Source organism: Metopolophium dirhodum, chromosome 4 (genome assembly GCF_019925205.1).
Source record: "Metopolophium dirhodum isolate CAU chromosome 4, ASM1992520v1, whole genome shotgun sequence".
Taxonomy (NCBI): Eukaryota; Metazoa; Arthropoda; class Insecta; order Hemiptera; family Aphididae; genus Metopolophium; species Metopolophium dirhodum.
Window position 1 is genome coordinate 15534331 of NC_083563.1, and position 14954 is coordinate 15549284.

The window sequence follows — 14954 nt, forward strand, 5'->3', positions numbered from 1 at the left end:
TTTATACCCGCGGTGGATCGCGAACACTCCGATGAGTGGCTATATAAGTGCAACTCAGTCACCTTGGTAGGTAGTATACGAAAATTCGATTTGATGCATGCTTGTACCTGATATGCCCGATTACAAGTGGCAACCAATATACAAAAAAAAAAAAAATTAATTTCTACTAATTATTTCTCCTATAACAAATAGCAGAAATCTCAAAATCCCTGTTTGAGCAACTCCCCGGGTTGGACCTACCGGGTCCAATTGTGAATCTAAACCATCAAGGGAACCATTCAAATAGAGACCAATAATTTCATCAACACCTGGTCCTCTGAAGGTAATTTGATTTATATACCTGCATTATATTATGTATAACAAGTCTCCATGTTTAAGAGATAATAGTAGATAAGTAGTTAAAAATTGAATTATGGTCTTACAATATAATATAGCAAATCTAGTTTTAAATTATTTTATCAAATATGCGATAATTTTTTTTCAACCAACATTTTTAATCAGAATTTCTATAGGTCATATTTAGGGCTAGGATTTATGTGTATCAGTTATTTTTTTTAAGAGCGCCTTTACAGATTTGGTTAGCAATGTTCATAAATTAGCTGTGAAATCGCCTCTTTACACATCTATATTTTATTTTACATATTTTTTTTATGATGCAAACCTATTATTGCATATTTTAAGTATAAACACATAAAATTTATATTTTATGATATATTTAAACGAAAGTAGTATAAAAAGCTAAATACCACGTCAGGTTTCGTACTCTCTCAATTCCATAAAATCAGTGACTTTGTTTTGACGAAAAAACAATGTAAAAACGTATTGATAATAATGCTATACATTTATTGAAAAGTAAGACTAACAAAAAACGATTTGGCTTTGGTGTATAAAATATAAAAATAAATTTATTCGATTTATTTAAAATTGTATGTATATATTTTACTATATTTTTTATCGCATACCTATTTTGTAGAAAATTAAATCCATATTCTACTAATTTATAATCCTAGCTCTGATCATGTTATATTATTTATGTTATAAATATCAAAGAACTATAATGTAGGTAACGTAATATAATCACGTATAACAGATCCGGTCTCTACAGCGGCTTAGCATATTAACACTACATAACAGACACTATAATATATTATTATTATAATAGGTACCTGTTACGGGCACAGTAATTGTATTATTACCTGTGTATGTTTGGCAATAAAATTATTTCTCGCAAGGATACTGTTATCGCATAAGAACGCTGGAGCGATTGTCTCGCCAGGCGGCGCGGAAAAAAACCACCGACCGATGTCTGGAGGGGCGGCGCGGGTGGCGGAAAGATCGTCCACACGCCGCGTTCGCCACGGGGTCGTTCAGTGCCGTGTTCAGCGCGGGGGGAACGCCAGTCAGTGTGTCGCTGGTACAGTCGTCGTCATCGTCGTCGTCGTCTACAAGCACGTGCCACTCGCTTATTAATCGAATTCGTCGGTCGGTAAGTGGTCGCCGGGCACGAGAGGTGAGTGATGTCAACACGCGGTTATAAAGATATTATAATATAATATTTGATATTAGGTTACAATCATAAACGCATACCACATTATACATTTTGATTAATATTTTATTGTATTACTATGCGGAAGTGGTGGTCGGCTTGGAATTCCGTATCAAAAATACACGAATCTTCGCAACCTGTTGTATTGTCTCGTGACAGTACGATTTCGATTAGTTAGGTACCAAAGTGGTTATCATGCAGATACGATAATAATATTGTATAGGTACTTATCATGAAATATATATATATATATATATATATATAATCGACATAGTGACAGTAGTCATTTTTCGTCACTGTTATATTGTTGTTGTTGTACACGTTGTAATTGTTATTGTTATGATAATATGTATAGTTGTATCGTCGTATGACGTATATTGTAATTTACCCATCTACATATATATATCTACGTATATATTATAGCTTTCGTCTATACGTAGCATTCTAATATAATAACATGATAATATCGAGTATGGTGTTGGTAGCCGACCGGACCATAGACAACTATGCTGTAATACGACCGGACGACATCGTTATGCATTTTTACATATCATATGGATGTCATAAAATTATTTAAATAGCATGGAAAATAAACTAAAAGATTCGTACACGATGAAGATATCACTAAACGATCATAATATATATAATTTAATACGCCCGTCGGTTCAGTGCGCGTATACAGAGTTATACTACCTACGCATCACTCCGTAAGTTTTTGTCCATTGGTCGGTGGGCGGATCGGAGCGCTGTGGGAGACGCATGCAGGAGGGGGGGGGGGCTGCTGCCACCCTGTGCTCATACGCTCTGTTATATTATTACCACACGAGACTTCGAACATTATAACAATTAAATGGATTATTCTTCGATTATTTAAACGTACGCTGGTTGTCTCACGTGTCACTTTGTACATGTATTAATTATATCACTAGAAACGATTATCGGAATCGCAAAGAATTTTAATCACAGTGCAGGACCAATTATTTTGGCTGATTAAAATAAACTACAGCCGATTCGAACCGATTTTGAAGGCTTAATCATTATATTATATTATTATACCATTATATATATAATTACTTAATTACTTTATGAATACAATATCGTGAATCGTTTGGACAAGACATGACCGTTTATTGAACCTATACCTATCCATTTCTATTGTTCGTGGTGAGTGGTGAATAGGATGATTTTCTTAATTTGTTGCCTTGCAGTTATAGTGGAGACTGGAGGATAGAAAATATGTGAATCGCAGAACTGGAAAAGTGTACGGGGAAATCGAAATTATTAACAGAGTAAATCCATAGTCAGTTTTAGATGGTGGTATATATAGAGGCTAATCCATGAAAAATATTCAAATCAATTTTCAATACCAGAGAGGATTAATATAATTTTATTATTATAATATTATACATTTTTATAATCTTGTCCATAAGGCAGGACGTTTTTCAGTAAAATCGATTGATGTAATGTGCGCATATTGGCATGCGTTTAAACATTTAATAATATAATTATGTATAAACAAAAATGATTATCCTAAACTTAATATTGGAGTTCCTATCCGTTTGGAATGTTGAAAAATCATATTGAATCATATTCTCTTTCTAACAATGGACGAAATAATTAATTGGTTGTTGTGCCAAACCAATTATCCAATAATTAAAATTATTAAAATAGATTGATAATTTTCCTACTTAAATAATAATTGGTTCAAGCGTGTTGTATACTTTGAAATAATATAGATTTTTTTCCGACCGGTCAAAACGATCTTTGCCCTTATATATTTTAATACAGATATAATATTCCCGAAATTTTTCTGTACCTACTTATCATACGCTTGGTTGGACACGTCTTATTATTCGTATAAGAATGGTTTTAACAGTAAATGTTTACGTTGAGCTTTAATTAACCGACCGCAACGATAGAACCAAAAAGAACTCTACCAGTTATTTGGCCGCTGTCATCCTATATTACTATAATATGCACATCTCAGCTATGATATATTATAATTTATAACTTACGACTTTTTACATTTTGAATCGACATTATATAAGTTTGACTTGTGGGGTGGATGATCTAAGACGCATATGTCTGTTGGGAATAATAACTGATTTACCAAGTGCAAATTAAATGTTGTGTCCCTGAATCATTAAATACAACTGTATTGTTAACAATATAATTATTTAATATACAAGGGCATATTTTTAAGTACGCTTTATAACAAAATATTATTTATTTTATAAAATTATACATACTAAAAAGTTCAAGTTTTAAAAAAAAAAAAAAAACAATCTATATTTTAATTTTAATAATACTTGTATTATAAAAGTAAAAGTTTTCAAGTCAAATTGTATTGCAGTGTTCACCATGGACTAAGATATAATGGTCTGGAAACGACATGGTCGGCGGGGGTCGGGGGACGGCCACTAAAAGGTTCCACGCGAGATAAGAACACCGGGGGGACCCAATGTTTTCAGCGCTACCGGTGGTTTTATTTGGCTTCACATTTTGTATCTTATGTCCGTGTTTTACAGATGGCGTTGTTAACTCTGGGTCCCAATTGCGACCCCCCCCCCCCCCCCCCCCCCACACACACACACTTTGTCTTTTGTACATATATTCGTGGCCACTGATAAGCTGCTCGTTTCCAGTCCATTATACCTCAATCCGCGGTGTTCACAAAATTTTTCTCGCTTTCTGTTCTGAAAACTTATCAATAATATCGTCAAAAGTCAGCTAGGTTTGCTGTATTATCATTTTCGGCTCACTGTTGATCTAAATTTATTATTTTTATTCTTTTCAACGATGAAAATTACCTTTCACTATGGAGTTGTAGTTTGTGACGGGCATTGAAGAAAAACGTGTATACATGTTTTCACATTTTGAAACGCATGTGACATTTGCATATCTTTAATGTATTTAAGTTTGGTGGCTAACCTGGGTTGAGTATGTCATTTTTATCAATCGAACATACCTATACCTACCTTAGTTCCAACAGTCACATTTGTATTATCAATGGCACATTTTGCATCAACATTATTATATTATCATAGAATTCAACAAATTTTACAGTTTCAATGACTTTCAGCAACTTGTTGTGTATTTAAAAAAAAAAATCAAAATATGCGCTTTTCTTCTTAAATCTTAATCCATTTACTAAAATGATTTATTCTATTTAATTTCTGAACAAATACGCATATCTCTCGACCTCTAGTCATCATTTTTGAAATAATTTGTAATAAATTGTTATTAAAAGTTTATAATTACTAATTGGCGATTGTGCGCTTGTAGATGAATTAGTTATAACCATAAATGTATGTAAACTACCAAGTAGTTATGCCGTCGACACGTTTTTTTTTTAAATATTTTTTTTTTGAATCAGTCAAACATTATTCTGATATTTTAAATTATGATTAAACTGACAAATAGATGTTAGTATAATATGACTCACTGACTCATGCCTCGCGGTATATATACGTCAGTGCACCACGTAAGACAATAGCTTATTGATACAATATTTTATTATGTTCTGACTTGAGTTATGGGTAATGTATGGACATAGTTATAATTCGGGGAAAAAGCATTGTAATTCATAATTTACCTATAAAGCCAAGCAAAATCCAAATATACCATACCACGTGAATTCTAATCAGTGGTTATCGACGTTATCGTTTTTCGTAGACACCGTATTAGGCACATATTTATACCATCTGATTAAGATTTATCGGATACAAAAAATGCTTTTACATTCATGGTAATATGATGATGTACAATATAATTTAATACAATACAAATTCTAGTTAAATCCATAAAAAATCACTTAACCAATGCTACAGAAATAATAGACAGGAGAACAGGAAAATACATTAAACCGTCATATACGTCATTATGAACAAGTTCAAGTAACTCTCCCAATTACACGGGGACAACTAAATTCAACAATACTTTTTGCCGACCAATGGGACTTTTAAGTCCGCTGTCTTTGTACACGTATTTAGTAAGGAATAAAATAAAATATAATGTTCTATAATATAGATACACATATACATATTATGACCATGGGACATATTATAGCTATATAAGTCACGATGTTTTCTTTCGATTTTATACATTCGAATTTACGACACACCCATAGATAACGCTGTAAACATAATTTTACAAAAGAAACATAATATTTATTCAAATATTATTTACCATTTTTCTAAAAATAACTACCGCAAGGAAACCCACTGCTAATCACTATACCGTCGATGTTGTTATTATTTTAAACATCTAATGAACCAATTCGTATCATTGAAACATGATAAAATGTGCGTTTAGTATTTAATTTCAGTATCTTATTTCTATGGACTTTAATTATATTAGCCGAACAAATAAATAAATAAATAATAAAATATGAATTTAATGTTTATTATAACATTTTAATCTCATTTTTGTTATCGCCCAAAATGTTGTTTCTCTCCAAATTACGATGAATAAGTATACAACTAATTTAGTTTGCCTGTTATCGGTGGGCCCCTTTTTTGATTGGGACAAATACGTATTATTATGTCCTTACACAAATATGGCCCTGGTAATCACATAACCCCTGACATTATATCATAGTTCATGATACCAAAAATTGAAGATATCGGTTTGAATATTCGACGTAAAAACGTAACATGAAAGATAGTCATATTTATTGTAAAAATCGAAACTTAAATAGACTTAAGATTTAAGTATTTACCCTTTAGTATAGGTAATAGATAATATCATGGAAATTTATGATTATAACAAAACTTTAATACAACTATAATGATATACATGCGACATACAATTGAATTGTATCAAGGACTGATTATACAGTGTTGTGACGTTTTGTGAACGATGGGTAATCTTAACGTACAATGTAAGTCCTTTTGTATATACCACCATTGACGTTATAAATACTCATAAGTCATAACTATCTCGGAGTAACAATTGAAAGTAATGATAGGTACCGGTCCTAACATTATTGAGAAGGTTATTTGTGAATTACATTAATGATATTATATGCAAGCGGCACGTGTTCACAACGCTCTAATCATAACACTAATATTAATGCTTTATTTTTACATGAATAGCTAGTGGGATTACAGTTAGGTTTGATTGTCATTTGCGCTATTTGATTACTAGTGAAATCGAATCTTAATTAACATTTCCATAATCCATATCGTTTTGATTAAATGAGAATTAATTTCTTTAGCGAAGCAAATTGATTTTGGTGTTGGCGCTTTTATTACAAATACATCGTTTAGGATGTATTTTTGTTTACAACGCTTGACAATTAATGTTGTCGTCGTTTGCGTTAAGTTTTAAATCAAAGTTTCTGTCGAAATTAAAAAATCTGTTTGTATACTAAGTTTCGATGTGCCTTTTTATGCTGTCCTTGCCTTTACACTATCAATATTAGTGTGGGGCAGTCTATATATATATTAGTGGCAGCAGGTATATATTATTATATTTTTATTGTCCTCGAGGGTCTTAAAATGTATGACGGCGCGTTGGTTATGCAATATCACTACATGCGTGTTTGCGTGACCAGCCGAAACGGTCCATAGAAATATTATTGACTTGTTTGCTTGTTTTTATTTTAACGCGGCAACTAATTAAATTTTATTTATTATATTTGATACAATTTATCGAAAATCGAATTAGACTATTTTTTTTTATCAAGTACATTATTGGGGTTATTTTAAGTTTGTAGCTCGATAAAATTTAAAACAAAACATAATTTTATAGGTAAGAAAAATATAAAATGTTCATCTATATTTTAGTAATTAGAAATTCATTATACTTATAATAACAACTACAGGGAGGGTGGAATGGCCGAGTTTAATTTTTAATCGTAACTTGTGATAATAAATTGATTTTTTTTGTACTACATAAGGGTCCAGTGCAACAACCGGGTATGTCCACTTTCTCAAAAAAGTTTTTATTGTGGTTTTCTAATGAGGAAATAAAGCTACACATTTTGGTGTAACAAACTGGTATGTCCGATTATTAGATACGGAGATATAAGCAAAAATGGACTTACCTTGTTATTACATTCAGTGGAAGAACCTAGTATGTCCTTATTGTCTGGACATACAAGGTTTTTGCCCCGAAACTAATTTGACTAAAAATTATAAAAATCAACTTTATGAGCAAGAAATCTGGTAAGTCCATCAATTTATCCTATTTATAGATCATAACATTTTTTGTGTTATCATAATTGTAATTTGAATACATAATATCAATAAAGAAAATAGACTGTTACATGTTTTCTATATAAACATAAAATGTATGACAAATATGAAAGAATTTAAACGTTTATTTTTTCTCCTGAAAAATTTCCAAAAGTGGACATACCAGGTTGTTGCACTGGACCCTTCAATTATCTGTATTTTATTATTATTCTATTACTATATAGAAGTAGTTTGTTTTTTTTTAATTATTAAAAATCTTAAACTTTTACGTTGAGCGCCTTAATCTAAGAGTGGGCGTTGTGGGACTTGGACCTCCTATTTTTATATATCCAAAATAAGAGCTCAAAATAATATTAATGACAAATTAAAATTATTATTTAGTTATTTTTATTTTCATATTTTTAGAATCCATTTATATATTATTTTAACGATAATATAAGCACATGAATAATAATATGTTTGAAATAGAATTTAAACAATTAATTTAACATTGTATAAATAAATTCACAGTTATATATATATTAGTATTTAAGACTAGGTAAATTAATATTGGCTTGTATTTTTTTTTATTTCTTACTAAACAATTTATTATTATTTTATTTTTAATGCCATATAAATGATATACTATAATACTATTTTGTACAATGATTATTTAATATTGTATTAATATTTATTTCTCAATAGGTACAATTTCATTCAGAAAAATAGTAAATGGCAATAAATTAAAAATCAAATTTTCCCCATTAAGTATAATATTATATTAAAACATATTTGTTTAGAGCCAAACAGGTTCGGGATTAATAACATATCCTTATCACCCATGTTCGTTACAGTTAGTATAACAGATTCATAACGTCTTGTCGACCGATCTCAAACCTGATGATTAATCGTATTACTCTGTTTTGGCGTAATTGCTGATACCGATGACCAAACAGCTGAAGACTAACGGAGGATAAGTCGGTGGTCTTCCGATTTTATCACTTTCGGCAAATCAACTGTGTTCACCTACGATTTCTATCCCTCCCCGCTTTTTCACCGGAAGTTGTTACTGGCGAACCATTTCTCATTCATCACTCGTAATGGTTATATCGACATCGCAGGTCCGCTCAACGGACTCTTAAAAAAATTGAGGCTTTGTGTCGTGACCAACGTGTGACTTGGAACATCGGCGGCAAACGATACTTCATCGAAAGTAAAGAACAGATTTGCCACCTTTGTTACAAATCCAAGGAATTCATACCTATGGCATTATAAGTAATATATTGATAAATAACCAACGATAGTAACGTATCAAAAAATAACTCTGTGTTATCCCATTAAACACATCTAAAATAGTCATAATAATGTAACTAGATAGATGGATAACAACTTTATAACACCGTTTGATGTGTTTAAACCATGGAAATGAACAAACAATTGACACAGGTATATTAACTTCATCATTGTAGAGTATTTAGTACAGGTACTATAAAATTATCCATAATTTGAGGGCATGCAAATATTTGCGACGACGTTTTAAATAGGTATAAAGTAAAAACTTCAGATATCAATTACAAATAAATTTAAAAGTACAACAGAAATTAATAATAGTGGATCATAAAATTTCCAATAAATTAATCATTTTTAATGTCACATGAAAATTTATTTTTAGCCAGTAGGGTATGTATACATAATTTATTTTTGTATTGGGGGTAAGAAAAAAAAGTTGTAAACTTAAGTACCTGCACATTAAAAGAATAAATAATAAAATATTGGTAATATAATATAACATTTTATTTCAAAACCTCAAACAATCAAAGATTAAACAATTATAATACAAAATATAATTTTCTTTTTTCTTATAGTTACTTCGTCAACTACTTCTTCAGCACTAAAAGGAATATGTATTTGATAGGTATATCCATTGTCCACGGTAATACAAAATTGAAAACGTGGCTTGGCTTGGCGAGTTGGCTGCTACCAGTCGCGGAATACGACTGATAGTATCCGTAAATAAGCCTCCTGGATGGTTGACCACTCGGGTTCGTAGAAGCAAAAACCTTATCCGACATACACGTGTTTGTTTACCTACCGTAACAACGCCTTACCTTACCAACCTTACCAACCATGGTTCATAATCCCCTACAACAGCTAATGGCCACAGTCACCAAAATTAAGTTCAATAAAAAAAAAAAAAAATTGATAGTATTTTAGTATAAAACCGACCCGTGCATTATATTATTATTTCTCAAAACTTTTTCTAATGTAGTAAAATGTACTATTAGACACACTGGCAAGCGGGCGTTATCGTTGCTGTGTTGTTATCGGAACGGTCAGTTGGTTAAATTTTATTCTTGTAATAATTATATTTATGAAATTAATGTAAGATTATTGATTGCTGATTCATTAGTGAAATAGTATGCCATTTAGTGCGTCTATTGGATGTGACGAAATACAAATTTACAAAAACCCTATGCATTTTTTTATGTTTCCTCGTAACGTTCTAACACTAAGAACACTATTTTATAAAATTTAAAAAAAGACCTATGCGGGCCCCACATCCATGCCCTTGTTTTGGCTAGTTATGACCAAATAAAAAAGTAGATTATATATTTTTAAATATTTATAAATTAAATAAGTTTGTATTGACCTATAAACTTTTTTACAAGGCCAAGTCATATTATTTAGTTATCGAATTGTTTAACACATAATGTACTTATTGTACTTGGGAGTTAACTTTATTCAATATTGTAGTAGGACGAACACTCTTAACTAAATTAATCAATATTTACAGTTTCATAATAATGTGAACAGAAGTATTTATCCGTGTTAGTTTTAAGTCAAATTAGTTTTTATTTTTTATAATATACTTTGTGGAGAGGTTTTTTTAACAAAGTTTATACTTCTTGATTAAGTCGATATTTTGTCTCACTCGTCGTAAATACGTACAATAAATTATTGTATACGAGTACGGATTACAGACTGTTTATTATTATTATACTTAATATTAATACAATGTCAACCTAATTTAAGCTTATAACCTCTGTAGTAAAAAAAAAATATATTTAATGAAAAGAACTAAAAGTAACATATATATATACAACCACGTCATATAAAATGGGTTATTGAGTCCTATAAACTGTTATACTCGGAAATAACTTCTAAGTAATACACTTGATCAATCCGACTTTTATAATATTCTATCTATGAATAATACCATATAAAATTATTTTATTTTATTGCAGCTTGGAGTAAAGCCAATTTAAAGTATAGGAATATCTTTGGGATTTATTTTTTTTGTGTACGGATGTATTTACGGTTTATAATGTGATCAATTTTATTCGGAGAAACATAAGAAAACTTATAATTTATCATCACCGTTCATATTCATTCAATACAAATTACGCTACATGAATGGCTGAATATATTAAATATTCATAAATATCTTTAATCTTTTATGAATTTATCAACAGCAATAATATTACTGTTTTGTACGTATCTATAATAGCTTTCGTCAAGAGTATCTTCTTAACCTGTAAGCCATAAAAAATATTGTAGTCCTATTGAAATAATTGAACAGTTATCGCATAAATAATGCTCAAGCTATAAGGTATCGTTAGGCGTTGATAAGACGCTTATATACTCGTTGAACACATTCGTGAAGTTGAATGTTTAGTTTTGACGCTAATTTATTATACAACAAAACAATTCAGTACTTTAATATTGATACCTATACACAACTAAACATGCGAGCGTCAATATTAATGGTTTTAATTAATAAATGTTACTAAGAAATTCCAATTTTAGTAGTTTCAGTTTCAAATTTCGAAATAATTTTGTTCACGGCGTATATATTTCATCAAGTAATACATTTTTTTAGTTATAACTATGATTTATCTCGTCCGACCGTTGGAAATATGACTATGTAATAGGAAACTGTAATTAGACTCAGTCGTCATTAGTATAATGCAATTTTACTTTTATATCTAATTAAAGAATAAAATATGTTTCATTATGTTTTAATTTTTTAAGCAAAATAATAATTACGAAGCCTATGCATAAATTATTTTCAATTATAGGCTTAAATTTGTGTTTCATTTTTAATTTATAATAATATTTTACATAACTAGGCATACACTAGTTAATTAATTTATTATTTATATGGTATTTTTATTAGTGATGAAAACCTTTAACCGAAATCATTTTTTTTGTGAACCAATTATTTGGTAGGAAAATCCAATTTAAAATTAATAATAGAAATAGGGGATGTTACGCACTTCTTTTGTTTCACTTACCTAGACGCATGATAGTGATTTATTATTTATATAAATATACATTTATAACAATAATAAATCATTATATTAGAAAAACTAGTAAGGAAAGCTCACTCTACGAGCATGTTAAATTTGTGGTTTTTAAAAGTATTTCTATGCAATGCAATAAACTATAATTCCATATTATTATACAATCTAAAAATAATTTTTTGGTAACTTTTGTATTTTAGTACATATTTTTTTAATATTGGCTGCTTTGAACCTATATGAAATACTTATATTTTGATATTTTTCAATATTAGCTATAGTTTGAATTTAAATTTTACAGAGCTGTGGTTATAAAATCTTAATACAAACAAACAATCTTAACCATGTAGGACATGGTCCGTGATAACCATGTTCTGATGAACACAACGGGGGATGTAAGGTGGAAAAAATAAAAAGTTATGTTTAGAAATCTAACAAGTGGTTAGATTCGTCAAAATGTTATGTTTGCTGTCAACAGTTTTCGCCTTTTGATAGTTTTTCATTACGCTTAAGAAAACTACTGAATATAAGTATACGATTTCCTAAGAGTACCAATTAGACTTGGTTTCCATTTGATGGATATAGCTATTAACTATTTTCCGAGTATATATCACGATAAAATACCAAAATCAATTTTGTGGGAACCAGGTTTCGATAGTTATTGCCTTGTTGGCAGTGTAAAAAATATTAGGAAAAATCTAAAAAAATGGAACTCTGTAATACATCGTTAATTGTGTTAAACGTATCTATGTTTTATTTCAACAAAAATGGAACACAATTCTACCCAAATTATTATAAATTGATAAACGTGTTACCAGAAATAAAATCCAATAATTATCATTTAATTATTTGGTTGGTGATTGGAATCTATATCAGCACATGGGTACGTGTGGTGTTTGTTAATTGGCATTTGTATGGATATATGATTTTAAATTGTCGACAGTTTAGATTTTTAACGATTTGACGTGAGTAAGATACTTTTTTTTAAATTTCTATACATAACACGAGTTTTACAGCCACCCTTGTATAAATTATATGTGAAACTTTGATATTAATAGGATTATTACAGCATGACCAACCACCCATATAACTTGCAGGAAATTGAAGGGCGAACTATTTTAGCCTACTTGCGAAAAAAAGTACCGCCCATGGCCTATATTAATTATTTATGATAGCATAATATTTACCCTCAACCGGGAAGTATATATTTGAATATAGGTAGTTTGAAACTAATTAATACGCATTTGAATTTTATTTTTAAAATTTAACAACATTGTGGTGAAATCAATTCGCAAGAATTTTCAAAAACCAATCAACGCATAATTCGTGTCGTTTGCATAACATGAATATTAAAGGCGAAGAGGGAAATAAAAAAATATTTAAGCGGATAAAATTAAAAAAGTAAAAATCGAATTCACCGACTTGGCTGTGACGACGTGATCAAAAGAAAAACATTAAGTATAATAATATGACGAGGAAAGTTTAACGTTTAAAATCAACATGAATGGCGATATTAATTTTTTAGACTTCAGCCTTGGAGAAAATTCCTATAGTATGTTATTATTTATTTCGTTGATTAATGGTTAGTTATTGTTGCAACAAGTATGGTAATATTACATACATAATGCGGAATAAAAATAAAAGAAAAAATGGCTTTTAATCGTATAATAGATACATTGTTATTTGGAATATAATATTACATCGTGACACGCAGGTGGTTCAACTCACGCTTCCGTAACTTACTTGTTCATAAAACACAAAATGGAGTAGAACTAAATAAAAAAAAAAAATGTGGGGCGAACCTTAGACAGCGAGGTACGATGACGGATCTCACATCGTTGGCCATTCACTCAACAGCGTGTGTAGTTAGGTACTTCAGACTCTCTGTAGATTAAAATCGTACTCGCTCATATAAATTATTAAAAATAAAATAGTAATAATCGTCGTAACTTCGAAAAATCTACTATTTTCTCACATGTACAATTTTACGTTATGCTTTTAACGCTATGGACGCTAATTATTTTCTCATCTCGGCTTTAGTGATTCTGGATAGAAATAAATATTCTCATAACACTAATGGTTTATAATGCTAGTTCGAAATATTACCGTTTGAATCCGTTAAAGGTACATACATATCAGTAAGTAATATTATGAACCACTTCTATGTTGGTCCCGGTGAAACTTCAATGCCCATCATGTTCTACATCTATAACCTAGCGAATAAAAATTAAATATTACAAATTGAGATTATAACCGGGTACGAAGAACCACGTTGAAGTTCACGGACATTTCGATGTATGTTTTTGTTCGGACACACGTTCTACACGATAATTTGGTGTCGTGATCAAGACGACAAGACGAAAACTTATTATATTATTATGAAATAAATTGTATGTAAAAAAGTGCATAATTATAAATATAAATAGCGATTGTCTATTCATATTGTAAATAAATGCATATTTCAATATGTATTATGATAGGTGATAACTGATAGCTAGTGTGGGCATCTATGTTACTTTTGAAAACATGTAGGTAATTAAATTACGTTAAGTACTCGTTACTTATAATTAAAAGTAATACAGTTACTTTACTCGTTCCTTAAATAAAAATGTAATAAAGAACTTTACGTGTCACTCAAATATAGTCAAATAAATTAAGATGTGAAAAAGAAAAAAATTCATTTCAAGAAAAGTTAATTAAATAAAGTACAGTGCAAGTTATTATAACGTTTTCCAAAAACATTGAAATTGAATTGTGACGATGAACAGTAATGCGTTACTTTCGATACTACGTTACTATAATTAAGTCCATCAATGGTAATATGTAATAGTAAATATTCGTTTTCGCGTGTTTTGATGACATAATAAACAGTATTGCTTAAAAATTTAAATTAGGTACATTATCGTATTATATCGGTTTAACATATGA

General features: G+C 30.0%; 1 protein-coding gene across 1 annotated transcript in view; it reads left to right on the top strand.

The window, feature by feature from the left end:
• Window positions 1-1371: 1371 nt before the first annotated feature.
• Window positions 1372-14954, top strand: part of LOC132943117 (thyrostimulin alpha-2 subunit) — a 47511-nt gene continuing 33928 nt past the window's right edge. The window contains exon 1 of the mRNA XM_061011941.1: window positions 1372-1510. The gene's annotated coding sequence lies outside the window, so the exon portion shown is untranslated. The remainder of the gene's footprint in view (window positions 1511-14954) is intronic.